Source organism: Pholcus phalangioides, unplaced genomic scaffold (genome assembly GCF_987345545.1).
Source record: "Pholcus phalangioides strain wild (caught in Gottingen) unplaced genomic scaffold, Ppha-v1.0 ptg000015l_1, whole genome shotgun sequence".
NCBI lineage: Eukaryota > Metazoa > Arthropoda > Arachnida > Araneae > Pholcidae > Pholcus > Pholcus phalangioides.
In genome coordinates, this window is record NW_028301608.1 from 26,985,520 (window position 1) to 27,009,211 (window position 23,692).

Consider the following 23,692-nt stretch of genomic DNA (forward strand, 5'->3'; position numbering starts at 1 on the left):
ATGACCACCGTGATACTCGTGATTCCCCCCCTTCAGAGATATATTTACTCTCATTTCTTTCAGTGTTATTATAATCATTTGTTATTTCCCGTTTCCTCGTTCAATGTAACATTTTTTTCTTCTCAATCTCAGATTCGATTACTCGATACTTTTATCATTTCTATCTCATTTTACCAATTATAAGTGGAATCAAAATAAATGGGGAAAAAAACGTATATGATCAATCAACTCTTGGAAATCGTTATGTACATATAGAGATTATATTGCAAAAGTTTTGTTTTACTATTGATGGTCAAATCTGCAAAAATATATTCAAGTATTATTTTAATTATGAACTCAGAATGGAAAGGTTCATTTGAAGGGTGTCATGACACTTGAAGTCGAATTTTTAGAAAAAAATAAATCTTTTTATTACAAATAAAATACTAAAATTTTGATGTCAATCGGTTGATTCAATCTTTCATAATAAAAGAAAGAAATAATGAATTATAGTGTAAACGTTTGCAAGAAAAACACTTTGAGCGCGATTTTCTCAGATTGCAGTTTTTGAGCTCATCCGTGGGATTAAAAAAAACTACTGCCCCAAAAATTCTGAAATTTTGCTGAAATGTTTATTTGACAGGCTTTGTAAAATTTGCTTCAAACTTGGATACCTGATGATTCGTTAGAATTTTGTGAATTTTTAAAATTTGCAAAGGGAGGGGGGGGGGTATATAAATTTTTAAAAATCTAAATGGTCAACAATTTTTGTAAATACTTCCTATTAGTCAATTGCTAAATCCCAGATCCATTTTACTAACGCATGTCGAATAAACATCTCCGTGAAATTTCAGAATTTTTGGGGCATTTTTTTTTTTATCTTGTATACGATTACACTTTATAATTAATTCATTACTTCATTTATATTGAAAGAACCAATTACCGATGTTCACGAAATTTTTAGTATTTTGTTTGCAAATGAATGAAATATTTCTTGAAGTCATTTTAGAAAATTCGACTTCAGGGGTCGTGACAAGCCCATAAAAATTAAATCATGTTTCAGAAACACGTGAAGACCTCAAGATATATACAGTATTTGGTTTGTATTGTAGTCGCAGAGCTGCAGTTCCAAGGAATATTTATTGAAAAGAATGTCAGTACAAATGTGGACAAATGCAAATAATATGTAAGGTAGATACTCTCGATCAGCCAATAACCTAATCATACACGTGATTATTTGTGAGAAACTAATATATAAAAGTTTTTCCCGTTTTAGGATCAAAATATTATTTAGGAAGTTATAACGTTTTGAATTCTTGTGACGTGCCAGTTTTGTAACGGTTATCTACGCGCCAAATCACCAATGAAAGTAAATTTTCCTTCAAAAGAGCATTGCCGCTTTTTGAAAAGGAACTGAAATATTAATTCCTGTCAGAAGCCAAGTGCGGCCTTCTTCTTTCACGAATGGTGGTTTTTCGCTTCGTGTAAAGAGATTTTATAACCTTGTTATTACATCTTACCTTTGTCCTCTACATTGGCAAATTTATCACCAGATTTGTGGAATGACAGCCAAATAAGATCTATTTGAAAAATTGTCTACCCACATTGATGTTTTTTGATAACATATAGTAATTTACGCTCTTTTTCTATTAAGAGAAATGTTTTGAGGAAAGTGCATGCAATGCATAGTGTTTAATGCGCGATCGTTCTTTTGGAAGTGAAACTTCTATAGCGACGTAACAATGGAAGGGCCATAAAAGTGAAAGTTGGTGAGGCAGAGAAAATCCATCACAAAAAGTGAAACACTTTCTTTTCCTCAAAATCCGTTCCGTAGAATAATTGATTACGTGATGACGTTACCCGAGAAGCAGATGCGTTGTGCCGTTGGTAGGAAGGATGTCAATAGACATTCGGCCGTATAAAAAAATAAAGTTGGATGGGGGCTACTAGAGAGAGAGAGAGAGAGCGGCTATGGATCGGGACACAGAGCAATGGATATCCTGAAGCACATGCGCGGTGCATGCTACTCTTTCTGGTGACCTATTCGTGCTAATAATATGTCTAATAAGAATGCAAATTGGGAACCTGTTCTAGTGCAGTAAATGGAGTGTAGGACTCACAATCCAGAGATTCGATTTCGGCTCATCACATCCGTTACAATTTTTTTTTTTCTTTTGTGATGTCTGATTTATTTTTCTTGGATGTTACTCCGTAGCCACAAACGTGGCGAGACGTAGGCCACTGCCGCAGGAAGCGGTCACAGCTATCACTACAGTGATTATATTTAATATATTGGTTCACACTTTTACACAGTCTTTAATTTTACGTTACGAGAGAGAGAGCGGCTCCACCCATGCGCTTTAGTGTTTTGATTTCTCCACGTTCCGGTCTGTAGAATCTTGGGGAGGGGTGTTGATTTTTGGAAGGTTTGTGTCGGACAAAGGTTATTGCCTATCCCTACCTCACGTGACGCCGCACACCCTGGCCACACGTATATCTCGCATGCGAACGCAAAATTTGTGACGTCATATTGCCAGCTCTTGATTGGCTGTACTGTTACAACGCAAAATACATGCAGAGCACTTCACTTTCCTTCTTTTTCATCTTTTTTCTTACTCTTAACTCCTGTACTAGACCCCTGCACTAGACTTGGACCACTGTGTAATTGGCTGCTTTTAGAAAACGTGCATGCAGTAATGAACAATATTTCAATTGATAGAAAAGCAGTTATAGCAGCGTATTAAAGATTGTGAGAGATCACTTTAACTTTTTCTGACACGCTACCCTTTAAAGTTGAAATTTCGAAAAATATATTGTAGGCAGTCTATTCAGGCTTACGGGAGTACGCAGGTATAATTTTGTAAAGATTGCACTTACCGTTTTAATTTTGTGGATGTGCCCACCCTGAATTCGGAACTCGATTTTAGGCAAGCTTTCAATGTAAAAACGTTAAAACTTTACAGAGTAAAGAGATTAGTGTACAGTCAACAAAATAACATAGGCATATCTTTTTAAAGGAATCCTTTTTATATCCAAAAAAAACTGAAATTCGAATCCATTTCTCTGAAAAATAATGGTTTTCAAAAAAATAAACACATACACGACAAAGGTATGGATCAGCTTGCGTGGTGGTGTTACCTAGTGTTGATAAAGAAGGTTCAAAATAATCCCTAAACTAATTTTTATTTTATTTGTCGTTTATTTTCAGTGTTTGAAAAGCGAATTTTTCATGTGTTCCCACAGACTGGGCACACTGAGTCGGAAAGGGTTAATGATTACTCTCGCTCTCCTCGTGGAATTGGCAAAACCATTCAATCAGCAATGATAACATAACCGAATAAAACCATGTCATTTGATATTCGTTTATTAAAAAAATATTTTGGTGCTTGTGTAATTGAAATTTCAGTTTTCTTTGTGTGTAACATTATTTTGTGTAGACGTTTATTATGATATAAAATTACAGTCCTGATAAAAAGCCCCCGCCTCTTTCTGGTATAACCGGAGCTAAACCCTGTTATCATCAGAAATTTTTAGTGAACAAATCTGTCACACATGGGATTTACGGTGGGTTCAATTATGATTCCATATATGACGCCAAACTGGTTACAATTATACAGGGTGGATAGTGTCTTGGGGTTTAAGGGGTCAGTTAGATCGAGTGAGTAAAGTTTAGGGTTGGAGGGGAATTTAAAGAAAATAAGGGGTCACAAGATCAATATTTTTCAAAATTAAATTGAATCGAGGTGAATCTAGCCATATATATCAAACCTAGAAGTTTCATTTGTATCGAGCGAGATTCTCACGCAGATTTTTTACCCTTTCGAATTAGATCACATATTGATCAATAAAACAGGCAAGGTTTTTTTGTAAATTTCAAAAATTTCACCGAAACAATTACGCGTAGAAGGCTTGAATGAACGATATAAAAATGGTAGCTTGTCGAAGGCGTGATTGGGGGAAACACTAAAATAATCACATCGAACATCGATTCAATCAGCAATAGTTAATCAAACTATCTATTTTATGAATATATTAAAACAATTAGTTGTATCTGATATTTTTCTATTGATCATTCGTCAAGTCACACTTTCATACCAAATTCTACATGTTGCAATAAAGATTTTTCATTTCCTTTTGACTACAATCGATTTTTATCGCGCTGAAATGTTAATAAATTTACTTTACTTTTCTACAAGAAACATTTTGGTTACTTTGAAATTTATTTCAGCCTACGTGATTCGCACAGAACTTGGTCATCTTTGCAGATAGTTTCATTCGGGGACATATTTATACAGAGGGGACAGTTGCCCCGAGACCTTCTTAGCAGAGACATACACCAGACTCTTGCCGTCCTGCACACTACTAATTTCGCCGTCCCTTTGAGATGCTCTGCTTTCTCTTCTCAATTTCACTTACAAAAAATCGTATCCTCTTCTCTCAGCTCTTAATTTTCAAAATTAAAGGAATCTCCACTAATTATTATTTTTAATATGGTTCTGAATATTGCTTTATAAAACTTAACATTGTTTCATACATCATTAGTCTTAGAACGGCTGTTTAGTGTTTCATTTTTTTGTATTTTCAGTGATGGTCGTTGGATTACATTTTATATATAATCACGAAATTATATACAGCATATTTAGATAATTAAAAAATATATAAACAAAAAAACAAAACAAACAAAAGTTCTGAAATAGAAGAATTTTCCAACAAGGTGACTAGAAAGAGAAGTTAAGAGGGAGTAAAAGGGTGTAAAATTCAAAGAAAGGTATTTTTAGATAACGCATAAATTTTATTAGGCTTGGAAACACACGTTTTGAATCACTGATGTGATTCACACTTATAGGAGGGGGGGGGGGGGAATCAGCTTTAAAATTAAATTGAGATCTCACAATTGAAATAATCACCAGTTGAAGTTTTGTGTCTGAAAGAATATACACACACTATAAAAATGTAGCATGTTCAACCGAAAACCAATTAAGATTTAGAGAAAATTAGAATAGGTTCGACTTGTATTTCATAATTGACGCATAATTAAGATTTGCAAATGGAATCATATTTGCTTGCAGTAGGCATTGTTTTTCCAAAAATATAAAAATGTTTCATAATTCATAAAAGTTATCTATTCAAACGAGATTGATAACAAATAAAAGATTATCCAAAATCATATGTGAAAAATAAATTTAATGCATCAAATTTGTTATAAGAATTGAAATAATAGTTATTGTTTTTAATGAGAGGGGCATTAAATATTTCCTTTAACATTCATTTTTGTCGGCAAAGAGGATTACATATACACGGGAAATTTAATTGGAGATTTAGGAAATACAAAGTTTCTACTGTTGATTTATGATTTCAATACCCAAATCTCTGGTCGAGTCATCAAATTTCGGAATGCAAAAAGGGAGCTCAGAAGGATTTAAGAATAAATCTCATCTTAAATTTACTTTTTAATTGGACGAATTCTGCGTGATAGAAAAAAAGAAGTAAATCGTAATATATTAATTTTAAATCAGATGGCAGTGAAAGTTCGAAATGACTTTATTATTAAACTCCCCCTTTAAATTTTTTTATTGCTTTCTATTCCATTCCAATTTCCTGGTTTATTGTCATGGAAATATTTTAACACATAAAATTTGCAGAGAGGACTTGTGAATAAATAAATTTTCATCTTCTCCATGTAATATCCGAAGATTGATAAATTTATTTTGCTGCTCGGGATGAAATCAACATTGAATTTTATAATTGGATATTCTATTTTATAGGGAATGGAAACTTTAAAATTGAAATTTTGATTTATTTCGAACTCCATACCGAGTATCCTAAGTAAAAGTTTATCTTTTTTCTTTTATATCACGATGAATGTTATCTTTAATTACTTATGATTTACGAGTCATTCCGATTATTTTTTTATCATGATGGTTTCTCGAGTAGTTTTCTCAACTGTTGTCTGAATGAACGCCAGGATTATACCGCTGAACTTAACTCGTTGCCGAGATCTCTTCCAGCCCATGTACATGGTAGTCTTGAACAAAGTTTGTGTACCTAACAGTCTGAGTGCGTATATAGTGTTGTCTGATTTTTTTAGTGCTGCCATATTCAAACTGTAGATAAACTGTAATGGTTAGATATTTGTGCCCGTTGCTCTCTGTGGCGAGACTTTTTAACAGGGAGATAAATACAAAAATTAAATTTGCCAGCTTCGAAATGATTAATTGAAAAAGTTGAATGTTACATACTCGAAAGTTTAATGCTAATAAAAAGTTAAATCATTCTTAACATTTTGGTTTATTAATTTTTTTTTTAATTTCTAAATTATGAAAACATTGATCAATATTCCTTGAAATATTATCGATAAACGATAATAATGACGCAACAATGCCAGTCTCATGGCATTCACGTGAATGTATAGATTCTCATTTTCAAGAGCATACTCGTAAGAAAACCAAAATAAGAAGAAAAATGTAAAAGTATTAAGAAAGTGTCAGATTAAGGATAAGAATACATATGAATTAATTCTGCTCTGGAATTTTTGACTGCAAAAATATATAGAAAAATCTTGTCTATGTTTTTCGTCAAACAAACCGAATTTGTACTTCCGAAAGGGGATATTGTTTTCTCGAGTAGAAGTTTTCTCTTTCTATGTCTGAAATTCTTGGTTTTCTAGGATACATTGTACATCAAATAAAGAAAAGGCAAAACTTTTAGAAACATTTAGAAGAAAAAAAAATTTAGATTGCGTCAGACACACACACACTCCAATGCATCCATGTCTTATGGAAAGTGCTTTCCTCTTCTACTTGGTGAAAATAGGCTTTGTTTGCAATTAACTAGTTCAGTCACATCCAGGGCCGTCTTAAGAGCATTGAGCCGGGCCAAGTAGTTTTTCTGAGGCCCTCTCTGGTAAATTCTAGAAAATTTTAACTAGATCTCATTTTCGTGAGGCCCCTCTACTCTCGAGGCCCCCGGGCGTGCGCGGGTAGGCCCATGCGTTAAGACGGCACTGGTCACATCGATATCTGTTCTGGGCCGAAATTTGCTACGTCCGTTCCAGGGGAAATACTTTTAAATTAGTTAAATTGAAACAAGTTCCAATAACACATTGGAACTTGTTTTGCAGTCGTCTCTGAGCACCATCTATGTTAGTTCGATTTTCCAAGAAATGGTGTGTTATTCCTCTTTTTTTTTCCAAAGAAGACATGGTATGCAGTCAAGAATCACTCACTTCTGAAAGAAAGTAAAACAAGTAAATAAATTCCCAATAGCAGTAGACCGAAATTTCAATTGCTTTACAAATACAAATACAACGCCACAACAGGCAAAATGCCCAACAAGGTGGATTTAGATTAAGGTAAATTTTCTTTTAACTCCCCAAAAATACATTAGTCATGAATGGATATTTATCCGCTTAGAATATAGCTCTAAAAGGCACGACCATTTTTAAAATTTTGAGCTTTTTCACCTATTTCAGTCTGAAATATCATGAGATATTTAACCTTCTTCGCTAAGCTATAACTTTTTTTTCAATCTGAGTGGAACTCCGGTCTAGAATTGCCATGGACATTTTACTAACGAACTGAGTGTGCATATGTACTTAATAGTATGAGCGCATGTCTGGTGCTGTGCGTGAGTTTTAGTTCTGCCATCTATCATTCAAACTGTAATTGAATCGTGATGCTTGAATATTTTTGCCGTTATAACTCTGTTTCTCTCTGTGGGGAGACTTTTAAGTGCGGTGACAGACTCTCACGTGGAGCCTAAAAGTTGGGAATCACAGAAAACCCACTTAAGCCGATTACCAAATTCACTGCCGGGGAGGGTTCGAATACGGGTCCTCACGGATCCAAAGGATTTGTTGCCAACTATGGCTGGCGATGTAAATTTTAATATTCAATTAATGTCCAAATGAACTTTAGTTCCCATAAGACAATGTGCTGAAATCACCTTGTGTGATAGATCCTGGGTGTCTCTCGGTTCTCTCGGCCCTCGCGAGGCAAACTTGATGGTAATTTACAAATCCACGGACAATGTTCTGTGAAGAATCATTACTGCAAGAAATTACTCGGGAAACAATAACATTGTCATTGCTTCAAAATAATTCAAATTGCACAAGGTGTCCTGTAGGCCCTAATACAGCCTTTATCTCATTCACCGTTTGTCGTAGAGGTATGGTTCCAGTAAAAAAATTCTCAAAATATGTTCAGAAATTCTCCCCCCCCCCATCTGTTCTAGTTTTGAGCGTGAAAACAGTGCGTCAAAAAATAAAATAAGTTTTTATATGGACACTCTGTTCTGAAAACAATAATTAGAAAGGTGTTGCCCTGTTGAATCCAACAAGAAAGTGTCATGTTTCAAAGTGCAACATTCGTTGAGATATTTTAATTCGAAAAAAGAGAAAAGGTGTTAATGAACAGCATAAATGAGGGATGCATCCGGCAGTTTTTGATGTTCTTCCCCAATTTTTCTCACATATTTGAACTCAAATATCTAAGCGAATATCGCGCTTAGAAACGTGAGATTTTTGTTGTTGGCCTCAGGAAAGACAGGGCAACAACTTCATTATTGAGGTTTTTAAGAACAATTCTTATTGTTTTGTGGTTTGTGAATTTTTTTGTCAATTCATTGGTTTTTTTTATTTTGGGATAAACTCTCAATTTTCACTCTCAAAACTAATATAGAGTGATTTTTGAACACATTTTGAGCATTTTTTAAATTGAAGCTTTATCTATACGACGAACGGTTTTTAGAATAAAGGCCGAATTAGGACTTACATGACACTTTGTATATTAACATAACGTATGTATTCAACTGTTCACCATTGAAGTCCAATAAGTCCATAAATAATTTACTTCGATATAAAAGTATTATTGAAAAATTCAACCAAAAGAGAGTGAAAAAATACAATATTCATTTGTTAATAAGGTTAACTTTTACGGTTAATTACCAAATATTATCACTTGTTTTTGTTCAACCACGGATAGAATTAAACGTAATATATCATTTATGTTTCAAAATTGGAAATGAAAAGATAAATATAATAATTCTCTTGAACCTTCCTGGATTTATCTTTTAACTCCTGACATTTTCTGACATTTGGAAAAACAAGTCATCATACAAAAACAATATATATTTCAATACTGTTTCCGATACGCATAATGATATTTTAAAATAAATTTATGTTTAATTATCATTTGTTTCTACGAGGTTCATGTACATCCGATTTCCGTGTCGATAACTGATAAAAATATAACAAAAAACTAAACCGGTGGAAATTTGTTTTTCTCCAATTATTACTCCGGTAATTCTCATGTCATTATTTGTGACATTCTATTTTCAATTAGAACTTTTTTCATTAAACTAATTGGTGTTTTCCCATTTAATTTTTAAATTGAATGGTTTGTAAACCTTCACATTTGCTATTTTTGAAAAGCGTATTTTAATAATTATTAATAAGATCAGTCTATATTAAATTATTTTCGATAGCTGAAAATTCGCATTTTATTTTATTACGGAATTAATTTGAAACTATATTTAAAAAAATGAAGCATTTTATACTGAAATAAGTCCTTAAAGAGAGCTAAAATAATATAATATCATATTTATTAGTACACGCCGAAGTATTAGTACATTTCCTAGTTTCTTGGCAACATGGGATAAAAAGGTTAAAAATTTAACAATAATTATATATATAAGCAAAATGGTACATAGGACTTGGAGAGAGGGAGAAAAGTATTCTGTACAAAAGGACTGACTGTAAGCCAATACATAGAAATAAAATGGCAAATAAGTATTTGAAAATATTGATATACATCCAGTGGCCAAAATTTAGGGGAACACCCTGTTACTCATCACTCATATCGTGTGGGGCCTCCTCCTCTGTCTTTAATGACAGCAGGTATGGACTCGACGAGTTTCTGAAACCGTTGAGGATGAATATTAGTTCATGCTAACGAAATGGCAGCTCTGATAATTCCCTGATATTAGAAGGTTGTGTTTTGGAGCTTCTGACAGACCTTTCAACTTCGTCCCAAAGATTCTCAATCCGGGTGAAATTGGGTGACTGAGGGGAGGACATTAAAACAATTGAAATGCTCAGTCATGTTCCTCAAACAAATCTGAGGTAATTCCAGCCACGTGGGGAGTGCATTTTCCTGCTGGAAACATAGCCATCATCATCAGGGAACATCATGGCCTTAAACGTGGTGCACGTGGTCAGTGATAATGTGGAGGTAGAGGAACCAAGAGTATACCAGGAAAATGCTACTGGGACTGTTATTCTGCCACCACCCGATCCAACAATTATCACGTGGTAATCCGGATCCATGGCTTCGTGATGCTTCCGCCACACATGGGTCCTTCCGTCAAAGTCATGGAGAAGAAGATATCGACTCGTCACAGACTAGACTACTTTCTACCATTCATAAAATGTCCAATTTCGGAGTTCTCTAAACCACGAAAGCCTTTTTTCGGTTTCGCAGCGAAATGACTCTTGTTGGTCACCAGCTATTAAAACCAATTCGTTTTAGGATCCGTCTTGTAGAGCGTACGGATATGCTTTGATATGATTCTGAGTTGCATTGCGCTGTAATTTGTTACGTAGTAGTTCTTCTGTCGCTGCACACAATGCGTGTCAGTCACCTAGCATCTCTTTTGTTCACAAGCTATTTTCGCCCACTATTGCGCTCGATGTTTTTTGGCTTAGCTGTCATGAACACTCGAATTTCTTTGAATACTCGAGATACTGTTGTACGAGAACCGCCAAGAAGGTTAGCGGCTTCGGAGGTAGCCCCCTACAATCATGCCACGTTCAAATTCACTCAGCTCTATTGTTTTCCATATGAACAGGCAAATTGCAACGTTAACTGGTGCTTCTGACCAGGAGAAAGCTTTGTATCAGCAAATTCAATTTATTATGTCAGCGCACGTGCTGCACGGGTGATTCGTAGTGTGTGTGAGGAGTGTTTCTAATTTTCTGGCCACTGAGTGTATATAAATGAACAACGAGCAATATAGATATATATACAGTCAAACCTCGTTAATGAGTCACTCTTGAGAGCGCAAAAATATGACTCAGTAAGTGGAGTGGCTCGTTAAACGGAGTAAGCCATAGCTTGCCTATTCCTGCCTGAGGACAATTGGCACATCCAAAAAGTGATCCGGTAAGCGGAGTGACGTGTTAACCGGGTGACGTACTAACGAGGTTTGTCTGTATATACCAACAATTAGCAATTGGAAATTTTAAGAGTATTCAGAAGATTGACAAAAAAACTTGAATTATAATTATGATGTGAAAATAATATTTAAAAAAATTAAAAAACAAACGAAAAAAATATATATAAAGAAAAATCTGTTAATCTCCAATACTTTGCACATACGAGAGGAAAAATCAAAGTTTTCACTTTCGTCATTGAGTTAGCACAAACCATCCGAAGATGGTCTCTGTGGACGTTCAGCGGTCATGTCTGCCTGTGTTTGAGTTAAATAAGTTCTAAGTATCTAAGAAATAATATTATGTGCTGTTTGTTCTTCATCATATTCACAGCCTCTGGCATGTTTACAGCAAAAATGCAGGGATCTCTAAAGCTATCAAACGTAACTGACCAAATTCAGTCTTGTGTGAAGTGGATTTCTGATACAGCGGAAACTGTGATCTGAATTCAAGTACATCTTTGGGGAAAAAGATTATCCGGATTTTTATGGAATGGGTGGAATTTGCTCTTTTTTTTTAAATCAAAAATATTTATAAGTGTACTCCCAAATCGACAAATTATTTGAGATCAGGGCAAAGAACCATTCAATATTAGATGTTTCAGTGGCAATTCAATGTGTCATATTCATCATTAAATGAATAAATTCTCTCACAATGGAAGAATAAATACTTCTTTGACTGATATAATAACTCAACGAGAACGGGGGAAAATAAACAGCAAAATACGAAATTTATAAGGTTTTTCGACACTGTGTGCCGTCTTCCCGCAATAAATATAATATAAGCACTTTCCACGCGGACCTGGGATCACACTCGGGGTTGGATACAAAATCTTGACTCCCGGTTGCTCAGAGGAAAAAGATATCTTCTCAAGTCTAACGTCGTTGTCAGAACGAAGCTGAACGCCTGCGTGTCAGATACAACGAAAGTCTTATGCAACGTTTTGATTGTTTGCTTGCAAAATGGAGCTATTCAATTGGTGTCTATTCGCCAAATTACCTGCACTGCTTCGAAAAACGAGGAACTGATCATTGCCTTTGTGGTGAAATCGGCACTCAAATTCATTACTTGACAACATGTAGATTAACTGCACATCTAAAGCACATGGCTGTGCCCGCTGCTAAAAATGCCACACTCTGGATCAGAGAGATTTTTAAAAACAAAAGTAGAATAAATAAAGTCAAGAAAATAATTAGATGGATTGAGGAGAATGAAGACAAAGTGATCCCACAGACGCCATATCAACCATTAGCACAAGTACAAACTGCACCCACTTCGCCGTTCACAAAGAAAAAAGAAACTCATCAACTATAAAGAAGACTGACATGGCACAAGAACAGTATAATGCCGTGGAAATCGAACGATTTAAATTGAGAATGAAATCGATTATGAATTTTATCTGATTTTTATTATTGATTTCAATAAGTGATTTAGGACTTTATATTCGAATTAAGATTTAATATGGAATATATAGGATTATATGCTTGATTTCCGATTGTATACGGGTAGATTGTGGTCTCGCAACTAATTTTATACCCTTAGATTGTGATTTTATACTTAGATTATGATTTTATAGTTGTTGTGATTGTAATGTATGCTTTTTATGAATAAATTGCCAGAGGTATCCAGTCCGTGAGGACAATAAGCCGATATTGCCATATGGCGATGTGGCCTGGGTATCTTTCGGTTTGACGGTGTCTATTCGAATTTTCTTTCTACGATTTCTTTTCTCTCTACCATTCTCTCTCGAAATGAACCTAAGCCATGGCGCTGCGATCGGTGGTGCTAATTTATAAATTGTTTTTTTTGTTTTTGTTTTTTTGAAGACACAAGTATATATGCCTTTACAGAAGTCTAAATCAGCCGTGGACGTTATTTTGTCAAAAACTCTGGCTTCTTGAAAGTTGAAATGGTGGCTCTCTTGCCAACAGTGAGAGGTGATGGTCCAGTTATTACTTTCTTGATCCTCAACACAACGATTGGGTTCATCTAATCTTGTTTTAATATGGGTCTCCCTGTCAGATACTAAGTAACCCAGAGAACAATTACCTCATGAAATGTAATAAATATCTATCATTTATTCTGTTGTATTGCATCTTTAGCGGGATTGAAACTAAAGGTTTTGGTTGGTACATCTATGGTTGTGAAGTCAAACTTTATGTGAGAATCGGTCTAAACTTGAGTGAGACTATTGGATCATAGGGTAATAACTATGATTTCTTTGAGTGGCCTCCCTGTAATGTTTTTAAAGTGATTCCTCGCTCTGGTTTCCTGCGTTTTCTGCTCATTTCACCAAACTTGGAGGAGGATCTTAGTGTTGAACTTGAAAAAAAAAGCATTACAGAGAGAGTCACTCGCAGAAGTGTAGCTATACCCACATTATTTTGAAATTTCTGGCTGTATAAGACGTAAGAGCAGTACAGTCGGCCCCGCTGAATCGGATATCAACGATTCCAGCGCACAATACTTTTTCCAGCATGGCCCAGGTCATCTTCGACCACCTACTTATATCTCTTCGTTGAAGCAGAGCGGTGGGCTATGGTTGGTACAGCTCACTTAAGGGATGTTCGATCCGACATTGAGAATTTCCTGAACTATGGAGTACTGAAAAATATCTTCCGTGTGGGTTCCTCCAGTAATCGTTCTCCAAGACAATGCAAAGCAGATTACGCAGAAAAGGAATGCATTATTTTTCCGTCTTTTTATTGTTTTGGAAGTTAGTATAAAATGATAGGGGTGAGTTGAGATATACATACACGTTAAAGACACACTGATGAGAAGAACATTTAATCATCAAATACATACAATTTGAAAATTGCCAATGCGTATTCTTACAGAAGTAATATAATCGCAAATCTGACCTAGCTGGGTTATTCAAAAAATTGGTTAAATCGGAAAAGGGGGGGGGGTGAGAAATGTCGAAAAGGTGATCGCGTTAGGAGATGTACATAGAACAGGTGCAAAAGAAATGTGAAAAACCTCTGGGACATTGCCCGTCACCGAGGGGGCAATAGTGATTGAAACGGCTGCAACCTAGTACAGAATTACAGCGAGCTGCAAAAGAGCAGACTTGTTATTAGAATTGTTAAAATATGGCTCAGGGCGGAAGAAGGAATCGAGATATCTATAGGTGACTAAAGTTGCTAATAAATATTTTTTGGGTAAAATTATTCATATAAATATCAAGGGATTCCAAAAGCAGTCCAGAAGATGAAAGTGCACCATTCAGTTCCAAGTTGCGCAATTTGCTTGGAAAATATAATGACAAAAAGTTATAAAGCCGGTTGTCCCAGCTTTGTTTGGTAAGGAGGCACCAAAAAAAAGTACGTTTGAACATATTGAAAGAAACCGAGAGCCTTCCGAACTCCATGTAGATTACTTGGGAAGCGGTATGCATCGGTATATCATAACCTTTTTTAATGAAATAGAGTTGAAGGGGATCAATATATATCAGATCCGACATCCCGAATTTCTGTGACTAACAGAAAGAATGAGAGAATAGGAACAAAAGGAGAATACAGAAACAAAAACTCTGATTTTGTGACTAAAATTTGGCAAATTCCTCAACGGGGAAGAGTACAAAAGTTTATAGATGTGCAGTTTGGAAAAGGAGTATGCTTCGTCTATATGCCTTGTGAAAGATCCATTGTAGTGGAAATTACTCCCCCAAACACTTATGATAATTGACCAATTCTATTTCTTCGCCAAGAAAAGACCACTTGAAAGTGCCAGGGAGCCTGAATCCTCTTCTAAACCCCACAATCTTTGACTTAGATAAGGTTAATCTGAAATAGGATTCATGAATGAAAGTCTTGAGTTTGTTTGTCAACATCTGCAGTCCATTCTGGGAATCTACCATTATAACAATACCGTCGGCAAAAGCCAGCAAATTTACCGTTTAAAAGCGAGATACCTTAAGTATTATTAACTTCTTAAGTATTACCTTCTTAAGTATAGAATGACCCTGATGAGACAAAAATCACCAAATGATAAAAACTTGTTGACTATAACAAAAACGAAAATACCCTGCATTATTTAATACGAATGAAAAACATGGCTTGTTGTTCAATAAACATCGACGACTTCATTAATTAACAATTCTAATTTTAACTTTATTCGACAGCACATTCCTAATAATGCATTTGAATAAATAAAAGACTCCGAATGTGTTTCTAAATTTACCAATAATTACGAGCTCAGCCAATTAAACAAATGTTTTCTACTTTAGATCGCACGAAACGATTCATGAGAAATGATTTTCTTTGAAAACAAGAATCAGAACAAGAAAATTGCAATTCATTAAGGTATCTCCAATATTCTAATGAAACGTTGGCTTGTGTTTAATGTTTAATGCGTTAAAGGTATACAAATAAATATATTTGTTATTTATGTGTTTGAAGAATAACCGTATATTCCATTTGATACGTTCATTATCAAGCTCTTTTGGTTATTTATATCGAGGCACGACCAATGAAAGTAATTAGAATAATTTGAGCAGAACTTGAAAGTAATTTAAGCATTATTCTATAAAAAGTGAAAAAAGATTAGAATTATGAGTTTCATTACGTATGTAAAGAGAAGTTATGTAGTTCTTGCGGTGTTGCTTTTACGAGATTAAATATTTCTGTGGTGGGTTCATTAAGTCATTAGTTGTGCATCGGGACCTTTCTCGAAGATGAAATTTGTTCGGAATTTTATAAGAAATTAAAAAAGTTGATAATTCATTTTTTGGTATTGAGGGATGTATCATTTTGATTTTTGTGACGAGCTCAACCTTGTATTAACTGCATTTGTACTGTTCTGCTCTTCGGTTGGTCACATATATCTTGATCGTGAACATAAAAATTGCAAGTGCTCCTAAAAATAAAAGACTAGACGACACTGTCACGTTACATCTGTAGAATTTTATGATTGGAAATATGATTGAATCGATTACATGATACTTTCGGATTTTTACTGAATGCAACAAGTTCAGTTGACCGTTGATCAATCAGAGAAAGATCAATCACACAGCAACAGACACATCACTTCATTCGGGATACTCTGTGGTCAATTGACTTGTTGTTCACCTTGGACACAACACCCTTTATTTGCCTTCTACAACGTTTTCACAAATATTTCATATCATTTTAGTTCCAGAATCGAGTTCAGGTGCAAAACACTACTGTAGAAATGTATCTTTCTGCATCGGTGGTTTTTCTGGCCGTTAAGTGAATGTAACTGAAATTTAATTTACGTAGTAACTAAAATTGAGTGTACAAGATTTATCATTATACAAGTAGATTTATTTTTTTTATCAACTGACGATACGTATCCTAAAATATTTTTAAGCTTTTGAAAACTAACCAATAAATTTAAAGACAATCATTCATAAAATTCCTTTCATATACAGTTAAAATCACAGTAAAATAGTTCGCATTATCAAAAATCTAATTAATCTAGCGTGGATCTGTAATATCTCTATAAATTGCAACTTAATTATCAACATTCACATATAGCTTAATTAAAAATAATTATTATCGATTATTAAAAGTTTATCATCAGTCCCGAAATTGTTTTCAAATTTTAATAATTTACAATTATAGTATAATAACTTATCTTAGCAGCTACATTATGCCATTTTTCATCATCATCATTGAAGAATTTCTTGACCATGCTTAAAGCCATGCTTATACGGAAACAGTTCATGATCATACGTTACGAAACTGTTTCCCAAATTTTGCTTACCATTCTTATGCTAATAAAAAGGCTTAATGACGATAGAAAGACTCAGATTTTTAACAATGCACCTTGATTCATAAGAATAACATAATGATGCTCGTTCTGGACGCACTCCAGCTGATTTATTTTCCAGCTGAAATTTTAAATTGGACATTAAATTATCAATAAAAAAGGAGTAAACATAATTTTCAAATTTTTATTAGCCTTTAAAGATTTGTTGTTCAACAACTTGGTCGAGAAAAGCAAAGACTGACTTCTTGTAGAATTGTTCTAAACTAAATTTGCACGCGCAAGAATCATAATTGTATTCTCCAACATATTATTATCCAAACTATTCGAAAAAAATTCGAATTCAACAATAAATTAGATAGAAAAATGAAGGAGAGTTCGTAAAAATTTATTCGAATTATCTGAAATTCAAATTAACCAAGTTCGAATTCACCAAGTTGTACACTAGATAAAGTGAAAATTTCCGCTTTTTCTGGAGCTCATACACATATATGGATATAGAAACGAAAAATTTCCTTACTCAATTCATTTATCGACGATTAACCCCGAAGCAAACAACTTTTCAAGGATCACCAAGCCCTACGAAGTAATTGAGAAGAAAATCTGCCCTTATCTCGATTCTCTAAAGCTCAATAAATCACCAACCCCTCATCATTCTGCTTGAGTTGCAATTCTTGGCAGAGAGCTATTCAACTCTCTTTCTCTCTCTACTCTGAGAATTCGCTGCCCTCTAATTTTTTTTTTTTTGGTTACTTCATCATCTTCCTCCTCCTCCTCCATTAAAAAAACACAGCATAGTCAGTCTTTACACAGCCATATCCTACTTTTGCTTTCCTACCTTCAACGCTTTTGTCTTCTCCATTTCCTTCCTCTGTTTCCTTATTTTGCTTCCGATTCCGTTCCATTTCTTTTTCTTTCCTTTAACGTGAAGGAAAAAAAAAAGGGAGGGAGACTTCTTTTATAGCGTTTCAAGTACCTTCTGTAACTGTAGAAACAAAAGTTTAATGATGATACTTCACTCTAAGTAATTCCTAGCAAATGTGAAAGGAAAAAAAAAAAAATTTTTTTTTGCCGTCTTTAGATTTTGACAATGAAAACGCAATTCTGAAAATTTTTCATGGATTAATCACGCTCTTGCCATTAGAACGTGTGTGTGTGTGATTTTTTTAAAATATGTTATTATTATGGAAAATTTAAGAACGACGTTGACGAAGCGGATGCCTTTTTTTTTCTATTTCTTATGCTAAAAAGATAATTGCCACTTGGAAAATTATTGCGATATCTTTTATTTTTTAGAAGAATAACTTTTGGAGTCTTTTGTTATCGAAAAATTATGCTGAGTATGTTGACGTAAAATTGATTTCACGAATGAGCAATGCGATGTTTGGCCAGTGTCGGAAGCACTTCTAAATTAATATTTATTTATAAAATCATTTGACTTGTTTTTTATTTCATTATCTAAATAATTAAATTAATGTATCTGTGTGCAAGATAGTAAAGAAAGTCGCACTAAGCCACATTTCTACTAGCGAATAGTTCAAGGCATACTTCCAATTAAATAAATTCCAATTATCAAAATAACGTGTAGACTTCAAATGCACCATTCATATTGCAAGGGGTTGTATAGTAATTCAAGACAAAAACTAGCTTTTTATACGGACACTTCGTCCACTAATACCCAATCATAAATTTGTTGCTCTGTCTCTTCTGAGGCCAATTTAAAAAATTCCACGTTTGTAAGTGCAATATTACTGCACTGAATTATTTAAATTCAAAAATTGGAGAAAAATTGGGGAAGAACAGCAAAAACTAACGGTCAGTGCTTCTTTCTGTTATTCATATTGTTTCTGAGTCCAGTTTTCATAGTAGAATTTTTCACAGGCTGGGTAGATAGACTGCTCATTGCATATCAAACTTACTGAGAAATGCAGCTTTTCAATGCAGTTTTGCAATTTTTTGCTTGTGCCTGTCAGGTCTTTCCCAATACACAATCACCGTTTTCCTTTTTTTTTGAATGCTCAATAGACCTTCCCTATGCTTCACTTCCACATTTCAATTCATTTTAACCGAGAAAGCTATAAAAAAAAGCACAACAGTTATGTGCGTACTGTTTGTATTGTATATCGCTCGTGTATTGCTTTTCTAAATTACCCATAGGTAGCTACAGCCCTAATGTATATGTGAACTCGAATGCCCCCATACTGATCGACAGAATGTAATTCATTATAAATTTTACCTTCATCAATCTTCTATCTACAAAAAAGAGTGAGATTTCTTTGCAGAAAAATCACATAGCATATACTACTATGACAAAATCACATTTTATGTGATAAGTTGGGGACATTGATGATATTATCCATATAATATCATTGATGTCCTCAATGATATTATCGATATGATGACGGTTTCTTAATATACTTAAAACTACACGAGTTACATACCCTCATTCCAATCATCATATAATTTATAAAGTCACAAACAAAATGGTAATTCCGAAAATTCAATTTAACCTTGTTAAAATAAGTGAATAAACGGGACATTTAAAAAAAGTTGGGACGGCTGAACTTGACTTTAAAAGGTTGTGTGGGCGTGTGTGAGATGTGGTGAGCACCGAGATTCTCGAGGGGAAAAAAAACTTTATTCCTGCATTAAAAATACCCTCTAATTTTTTGCCCATATAGTGGGTGCATTCTCTTTTATTCCACCTGCACGGACCTCTTGTTTCTCTGCGCACCGAATTTAGATGTCCCAATAGCTGCGCGATATAAAGAAATAAAATGCTACCCTATACAGTACAGGGAATTTTTCTCTGCTCACCAAAAACCTCCGTGTACAGAGAGGAATTCTCAGTCACCTTCAGACTCTAAACGGCCATATTTTGCATGCAAACTTACTCACCATGAAAAAATGGTTACTTTCTTTGTCACTTTTGTCCATAACCTATAAACAGGTAAGAATAACATTTAATCAGTAAAAATGTGCCTTCTGGAAAATATTGAAATAAGTGTGCGGCCTAAAGTATATACAGTCGCCCCCCACCCCCGTATTCGCAGGGGTTACATTCCGGGGGTGAATACGAGAAATCCGCTGATAACCGAAAAAGTAGATTTCTTTGTATATCTCGTATTACTGAACAGCCAGAAAAACAGGGCGACGCAAAGGTAGAAGGGAATGTAAAAGAGGGTGCCTTGTTTCAGGGTGCAGCGATTGTTGGCGATGTTTTCTGAAATAACGTTGTGATTTCTGTTTGCCGTTTCTATGATGACAAAGCTTCTTCTACCAATTTTTATACATGTGAAGAAATCTATGTCATGAAAACAATCTATTGCTGATTTAAACTTGCGAATCCCTTCCGCTATGTTACCCATGCTGAACTTGTCGTCTACTTCTTTATCTTGGTCTTTTTGATCTGGTACCGCTTAGGAGCAGTCAACTGCATTAAGTCCTCCTCGGTAAATGCTGAATTGCCTGGTTCTCTGAATTGGTATTAGTTAGCTGTTCGCAACCGGTCATTTCAATTGAAGAATCACGACAGTTGTATTTTTACTTGATACATGACAGCAGTTGTTCTAGTTCAGTAATGTATCTTACATATACGTGTATATTCAGGAGGACTACTCAATTCCTCTTGCCGCGTTTTACTGGTAAACCAATTATTCTAAAAGCATACTTACAATTAGAAGAAATATCCAAATAATGTGTGGAACTGAGGCACGTTATTCATGTTGCAAGGAGTTGTATAGTTATCAAAAATTAACATTTTATACGAGCACCCTCTCCTCTAATCCTCTAAAACCCAATAAGAAACTTATAACAAAAATGCACGTTTCTAATTGTAATATTCGCAGAGATTTCTGAAATCGAAGGAAAGTTAGGGGAAAAACAGAATAAACTAACGGGCAACGCTTCTTTCCTTGATTTATGCTGTTTTTTTCACTCTTTAGATGTTTTTAAGAGACACTATCTCATTAAAACTCAAAATAAAAAACAGCTTTGGGTAATAAGAAAGTTTTCTTCGAAAACTCTCCTTGTTCCAGGATTTTTAATGATTCCCAGGCGGAACCCCCATAAAACCTGCCACGGAATCCTGGAGTTCCACGGAACACCAGTTGGAAACCCGTGTGCTATAGTACCCGGCTGTTACTATGGGCTGACTTTAAAAGGGTAAATTTTCAGAGAAGCAGTAAGATTTTGTTTCACTAAAGAAACTGAAACGATTATCCGAATAAGTTAGAAGATATTCTGTCTTTATGAGCACACATGGCTACTATTATAAACTTCTACTACTTTTAAAAAATTGAATAAAGGATTCATGTAGATCTTCATTCTGAAATTAAAACCAACTTAATTAACCTCAACACAATGGTATCTTATAAATTTTCGAGAAGAACGGAAACACACATCCATAAATGAATACTTAATTCAATTACCTATCTTCATAAGGAAAACAAGAAAGAAGATTATTAAAAAGAATACCTAACTGCAACAACACAACTTCTTAATATTAATAAAAAAACTAATCTTATCAAATGCAAATTACAAATGATATTTCGCAATTTTTCTTTTTTAAGTATATATATTTCATCTTTTATATCAAAGCATTCATAGAACTTTGAATTTTTCTACCGAACAAGATAAATCGAATTAATTTGAATTATAAATTTAATCAGGGTGGGATATAAATCATTTCTAACAATCACTCTTACATCTAGTTAATTAATAAACTATTTTTTTCATATTTATTGGAATCTATATATAAAAAAATATAATTAGAAATTCGATGTGGTTTTCCATTCGAGATGCAATGAAAATCCCAGTCTTTGAAAGAAAATAACTTCAAACGTACGAGGCATTACATTACAACACTTCATTAAAGATTAAAAGTTCTCATGTTGGAGTGATCCTTCATTCCAAGATTTATGTATTTTTTTCTATTTGGGAAAATTAGCTGCTTCACATTGTGAATTGACGTAGTTATAATCATAACAAAGATAAAGAAATCAACTTCAGAGTCAATTTCTATTTTTATCGTGGCTGTTATTAATTCATTTGTTGATTCATAATACGAGTAAATAAAAAATCGACATTATCCAATTACAAAAGAAATTGTATTTTTCAATTTGTGAAAGAACTCATAGAGATCAATCCGACCTCAGAATGATCAATTAAGCGAATAAATAAACGTAAAATCCTTTTGATGTACTTGATAAAAAAATATATATAATGATTTCGAATGCTTTGATGTTGTAGGGTCTTGTTTTTGAAAGTTCGGAATTATTGAAAAGGTAATCAATCAGTATATTCTCGGATAACTTGAAAATACCACTTGTTTTAATGGGCTTAGTTGAAAAAATAATAATTCAGAAGGGAACTCAAGTTAGATATTTCCCATTAAAACGTAAATGTGTCGTGTCTTAGTTTCATTTGTCGTAATGAACAAAGTGATTCCGGGTATTCAATTACACGTATACCGTCATCGACATGTTTTCTTCTATCATCGAATCTTGAAAATTTCTTCTTTTCTTTCATAAATGGCTGTTACGATTCGTTTGAAGTTTTTATAACTTATTAAAAACTTCTAACTTTTCTTTAATAAAACAATTTTCTTTTACGGTCCAGCGTTTGTGACTGAAACTTTGATGCGTGTAGATGATATCTTCCTTCTTGCGCCAATCAAACTTACCCTAAGGCCAGTTGAGAAAAAAATAAAAACTTTTGGGGAAAGTCCTTTCAGACACGAATTTCTCATTTTCTTTTTGAGAATTTGAAGTTTAAAAAGTTCTAGTTTTCTGCAAAGTTCAAACATTTGAAATATTTTTCTTCGATAAAATCTGACAGTAACTATCACGTTAAAAAAAGTAAAAAATAATTGAATTTATGTGTATAGAAACGTATAATTTGGGAAGTGAATGCTAGAATGATTCCATTTGATTAAAAATTTCTATCTGATCGTTTCTTTTTTGTTGGTGGTGAAAGTGTTTTCTTACTCGTGAAGGCAACGTCATGCATTCTTATGATGGATTGCCCAAGGTGTAAAGAAAATAGATACGAGATTTTGCTTAATTAACTTAAGTAAATCATAATTTTGTCGATGAAATGTAAGTATTCGGTTCCTAACAGGTAGTGGAATCGCATACGGAAGGCTCAGAAGCCAATCAGTGTAAATCAATGAACATTAAAAATGAGAAAAATGATTTTTTAAGAAATCTTCTTATTCTGTGGTATGTATATTTGGCACTATCTGCTATTGACATATAAAGATAGCGGCTTGATTGCTTTGTGAACTGAAATTTTAACAATGTAGAGTGTAGAGAAGCACTCGCAATACGAAAGTCATTTCAAGAACTTTGGCTTACACTGGTTAGCTCCTTAGCCCCTCCATATAGTAAACAATCTCTTTTTTGCGTAATTAGGACCAGATGTCGGTTTTGTATATCGAGATAAATTGAAACCCGTGTGAAATTAGTTGCGCATGTGTTGTATACTGAATTTATCAGGTGTACCTGGTATACCATAGAGAAAAATTTCAATACACGGATGCAGTTTGCAATTTAGGAGAGTAAATTGCAATAAAAAATAGGCTTTGTTTGGACTGACGCAACAGGGATTTCATTATACGCACATATACTCTGGAGAAATAATAAAATCACATATAAAACATCAATACACAAACTCAAGATAAAGAACATTCATTATTCACATTCTCAATTTCATTCTGCCCGGGAAAAAAATTTAGATATCGAAATTCAATATATATCATATGAAGTGGAATGT